This window comes from Drosophila busckii, chromosome 2R, assembly GCF_011750605.1.
Source record: "Drosophila busckii strain San Diego stock center, stock number 13000-0081.31 chromosome 2R, ASM1175060v1, whole genome shotgun sequence".
NCBI lineage: Eukaryota > Metazoa > Arthropoda > Insecta > Diptera > Drosophilidae > Drosophila > Drosophila busckii.
Window position 1 is genome coordinate 10,695,479 of NC_046605.1, and position 6,000 is coordinate 10,701,478.

The following is a 6,000-nucleotide window of genomic DNA, read 5'->3' on the forward strand; positions in this document are numbered from 1 at the left end:
GTTTATGACACTTGCCAGAATGGTTTCATTTGGCTGAAGATTAAACTCGTATAGCTGCAAAACGAATTAATTAGCAAAACTCCAGCTTATGTGTGTTTGTGTGTGTGTGTGTGTGTGTAGCAGAGACAAGAGCATGATTGATGAGCTGGGGTGTGGTGCTGTCTGTAACTTTTGGTTACTGTTTGTTTATCTTACGCAGCAGCAGCAGCAGCAGCAACAGAGGCAGCAAGAATAAAAGCAACAAGTAGCAACTAGTGTTGAGCGAGGCTATCAGCTTTGCTTAGTTTGTTGCTGTTGTGCAATGTCAGTGCCAATGCCCAGAACAGATTTCCATACATATATATATTATATTTATATACACATTCATTTTCCGGGCGCCATCAACTGCATCAGCATTTCAAGAATGCTTGGGCGAGCTGGTTTCACTTGTTTACAGCGCCATCTTCAGCAATTTCAAGTACGTTTAGTCGTACTACGTACTAGAGCTGTTGACTTCTAACTCGCACTTACTCTGATTTAATTCAGACAAAAGCAAAGCGCGCTCGCACTCGCTCTCGCTCTCGCTCTCTCTCTCTGAGCGCCCAGACAGACAGTCTAACTGAGAGAGCGCGCGCACCTGACTAATGCAGAGCGCTCTCTAAGCTTTTTGCTCACTCGCGAGCGAACGAGAGCACGAGCGCGTGTTTACGAAATGCCGGCTACCTGTTGCTGCTGCGCTCATCGTTCATTAAGCTCTCGGCAGCAGCCAAGCTTTGACGTCGGCTAGAAGATCTTTGCTCGCAGTTCGTTCAGACGACTTTTAGACGTGACGCTGTTCAGCTGGGCCCCAAGCCTCCCAAGTCTGTGTCGTGTAAATTTCAAACGCGTACGTCTGTGTGTGTGCGCGTGTGTGAGTGTGCGTGCATATAAAATTTTTGTTTAACGATTATTTAACGAACTGGTCAGCAGCAGCAGCAGCTGGCTAACAACTTAAAATTGCACTGCGACGCAATTAGCAGAAAGCATTAGAAATTCACGCATTTTGGCACTTCGATACGACGACGACGACTACCCTACACTCTGACCATCGGCACGTCCATTCAACTGCACTCGACCCACACAAAAAAAAAAAGCAAAATAAAAAACCAAACAGCAAAAAAACAACAAACGACAACAAAAAGTTTAAATGCAAAATCAAATAAGGCACAAATCGTGATAAATATTGGCTTAAATTGTGCAAACGTTTTTTGTTCATTTTTCGAATTGAGTTTTAAACAATTTGTATATGTGTATGTGTGTTTAACTAATTAAAATTTGTTGTGCATTGCCAAACGATTTTCAAAATAACAAATTCGAACGACACTTGACCAGAGCAAGTGTAACAATTCGTGCGCTACCCCAAAATAACAGCAACAACAACAACAACAACAATATCAGTTAACAACAATAACAACGACAACAACGAGTATTGTAATTAGAGCTGCGCGTATACGCTTTGAGGTGAGTATTATAATTAAAAATAAAAGTTGTTAAATATGTATATATACCCAAGTACAGTAGAACCTAGTCTAACGCTACTTTTACCCCCTAGCCAATGCCAAATTTAACCAAAAATAATGCACTAAACATTTTCTATAAAAGTTCTTTATGCTAATTGCAAATTTAATATGTCAAGTAAAATGGCTTATCTTAGATCTGGCCAAGCTCGACTTTTATGGCCCTAGAGCTGTGCCAGTTACACAGATACATATATCCGCCATATGTGGGCGTTGCATAGACACAACAACCAACGCACTCTGCTCTGTGTTGAAAGTTGAGTCACAACTACAGTGTAAAATTCTACTAACGCTAAAAAATAAACTGATTAATAGTTCTAGCTACTCGACTCGACGCGAATCAGAACAAATTGATCTACAGCTTTGGCATTTTCTCTCTGCTTCTTCTCTTTGCATGCTTTTTGTTTTGACTGTTAATTGAAGCTATTTGTGTGTCTGTGTCTGTGTGTGTGTGTGTATGTGTGTGCCAATTAACCTGGCTACTTTCTTTCCTCTCCGACCGACCATATGGCAGTCACATCAATAATATTAAATACCTCAAGTTTCCGTGCTCAGCGATCAGAGCACGGCGATTGCTCTTTGAATTTCGGATGCAAATTAATAACCAATTATAATGTTAATAAAAGCTCTATAGCTATTAAAGAAAAAAAATGTTTCGTGTACCTGCCCATTCAATAATCTTGATGCTGCTAATTCGCAACGAAATGGAGAGCTGAGATTTTTGTTTGGTTTCGAAACGGAAATAGAATTAACTTCAGCTTACAATGCAATGTATAAGCCAAAAGCTTATAGTGAAAGTTTATAGCTATAACACATTTGCTTTTGTGCAGTTTGTTTAGTTTTATTTTCATTTTAACGAGCTAAGTTCAACGGCAGGCATAATGAGCTATATTTAACCCATTTACAGTCAATAGAACTTGAGAAAAATCGTTAAGCTGTCTTAACATATGTTTAAAATAAATAAGTTGAGCTGATCTGCGAGCATTACAGCATATTTTTGTGAAACGACAACTCATCAGCATAAGTCTGTTCAAATTGCTTATAATTTATTTATTTAAAGTCCAAGCTTTAGAGTAAATGTGTTAAAGCCTCACCCTGGCTCGAAATTTGCATTGCAAATGTGTTTGGAAATTAAGAATTTCTACAATTTTGGACTTAAGTATATATAAATTTTCGCTACACTTGAAACAAAAGTTCGTAGCTTTGCAGCTGCTTGCAAACTTATTTCAGCGCTTTTTGCGCAGTGTATATATTTTTTTTGTATTTTTAAAACAAGCTTAGACTTCATAATTTATGCATTTGCGCCAAATGCTTAAATTCTATGCATAGTTAATGAGCATTAAACAAATTGGCTAAAAATGCTCATAAAACTAAATTTACTTAATTATAAAGGATTTATCTTGAAATCAGCAGCAAGTAGGCGCCGCCGACTTCTGATCAACTGTCTGAGAAAAATAGATATAGATAAATAAACTAAAATGTCTGGAACTCAAAAGCTCAAAAGTCTCTGCCATTTGCCCAGCGTGCAATATGCGCGCATAACTCTCGTTATCTTGACCGATCTGTTGTCGCTGTCGAATCTATATCCTACGCATACGCTGTATATAACAAGGCCCTTTCTTTTGTGGAAATATTAAGCAGCAAGAAAAGCAGCTACATATATTTTTATATATATATATATTTTATGTGATGCGTTTTTTGAACTTGTGCTGTATAAAAATAATTTTTGGGTGCAAGTTTCCACTTCAATGCCAATGCCAAATGACGTCAGCTTTATTTTAAGTAAGTGTGTGTGTATCTGTGTGTGTGTGTAGGTGTCTTCAAGCAGACTAAACACCTCGTTTTGTTCAGCAGCAGCAGCCAAGCCAAGCAGCCAAAAGAGGATTTCAAGTTGCAGCAGCCGCTGTGTTCTGTTCTCTGTTCAAACGACCAAAGCGGCAAGCAAAAATTAAGTTAAGGCACACACACACACACACACACACACACACACACATGCATGTACGCACACACATTTTGTGCTCATTAAAAAGTTTCGAAAGTTGCGATATTTTTGGGGCCAACGTCTGTTTGTTGTGTCTGGAAATAAACGTCAATTTCTTAAAAAAAAAAGGAACCTGTGTGTGCAAAAATCTGTAAACAGCAGCAGCACACATTGAAAATTCTGGCAAAAAGCAGCAACAACAAAGTTGTTGCCAAAAATGGCAAACAGCCTTGCCTTGTATGCAGTCCTACGGCTTGTTTCATTTTTATACATTGTATGTATTTTTTTTGGGTATTTATTTTGTTGTGGGGACGACGCTGCCGTTTTTGGTGCTGTGCGCATGCGTCAAGGATGATTTGTTTTTTAAAATGCACAAAATATTAATGAAATACATGCATTTATTTTAACTGCAACTTTGACTCATTGTTTGCTGTTTTTTAATTATTTATTTAAGCAGCAACTTGGGTCAGGCGACAAAAACAAGCAACAACAAACTATAAACTATAAGCTAGACTCAGTTTAGCACTAAACTAAACGGACAATATGCATAATAATAAAAAATATCTTTATTAAATTGTAGTAATGTTAAGCTAGGCACAGCTTAGCACTAGACTTGAGACAAGAATGACAAACAATATGCATAATTATAACAAATATCATTATGAAATTATAGAAATGTTATGTAAATATGTTTTCTTATATATTTTTTAGCTTTAAGCAAATATGTAAATATGAAAATTATATCAAATATTATAATGAAATTATGGAAATGTTAAGTGAATATATTTCTTATATATTTTTAGGTTTAAGCAAATATGTAGCCTTAGCAACTAGCACTCACCAACTTTAGTTATTATATTTTCTATAATAATAAAGCTTGTCAATAAATAAATAAGCAACTATGCAACATAATTCTGTTAAACTTCTTAGTTTTTCCCCCTGAGTGTTAAAGAACGTTGCGTCATCTGGTGGCAAGATCAAACGCTTTGCGCTTATTGCTATTTGTCAATTTGCCACAAGTTACAATCAGCCAATACCGCTAGACAAATACGAATTGACAACAATTGTTGAGCGTGTTTGCGTTTTTACCTACTTATTAGTATTTGTTATTTGCTCAAGTGAAACAAGCTGTTAATGAATGCGTTACCAGTTGTTGTGACCTTACCTAATCGCAGAGAAAAAAAAAGCGCTGCGCATCGTGCAGCAACAACAAAAACAACAACGAGTCACTATGGGCAGTGGCACATTCACTTTCGTGCCACCTTTAATTGCCAACGGGGCGCAACAAATCAAAAAATTGAAATCAAAAAGTAACAACAAAAGCTCAAGTCGGCCAAATGGCGTAAGCTTTAAATACATATGTCTGTTGATTTGTTTACTTTGCTTGTAGTGGGCCTAAAAGAGTCAAGCAGCGTTTTAATATTGTTAAAAAATTAGTTAACTTGCTCGCATTTAGCGCCGCCGACTGGCATTGAATTGAACTTCAATGCGGAAGTTGATCGATCGTTTGACACTTTGTGACTTTTGCGGAAATGCGCACTTGTTAAGCCGCACAATTAAGCAAATAATAATTTATATAAACATAAGTCTGACCTCCTTCTTTGGCTCAACTGAAGTGTATCGGGTGTCAAGTGTTTTGTGTGTGCCGTTAGCATTGGGGCAGGTGCGCCAAAATTTGTTGCTTTTGCAACACGATGCCCTGGGAAGATTTAGTGCTGCTGCTGCTGCTCCAAGCCACAAGTAATTAAAAATTTCGTAGCGAAAGCGGTAGCTCAAGTCCTTAAAGTTAGCGCTGGCTACAAAAAAAATTCGCTTGAAAAATTATTATTAAAAATTAAATGAGAACACAAAGTGTAACGAGCCACAAACGATGCGATAACAAACAAGACTGAGAAGCTGCTGAGCTGAGCGACTAGCAAATGCGCTACAAAATGCTGAAAGCAAGAGAAAGTTGGTTAAAAGGTTTTTGGGAACTATGTTATATAATTTAATGTTAGTTTGAAATTAAATAAATGTAAGAAGCAGCAAGAAAATAAAATAAAGTTTCATTCATACGTTAAACCTTTAAAAAAAAACAAACATTTAGAAATTCCAAACTTATTGCAGTACTTTGAGTCATTTGTTTAAGACTTGCTACAAGTTCTAGAGCTTAAGTATTTTTTTTTTTTGCTGTTGCGTTTAATTAAAAAACTATGCAGAGCATTGCAGCTTCGTCTTCGACTTGGTGATAATTCGAGTGCCAAAAAAAGAATCTTGATCAACAGGCGGCCCGGACCATAAAATATAGATCGAAGTGAAATATATTGTGTTGTTTGAATTCTCGTTTGCTGGGCGTGCTTGAATGTTAACCGAAAATGCTTTCAATGAAGTCATTAAATTGATGTATTGGCCGCTGATAGTTTCGCCGCTGGCCGCGAGCTCAGCTTTCATCTCGAGCCAATTATGAATTTCCAAGAACTGCGTCTACGACTGAGCCCAAAATTT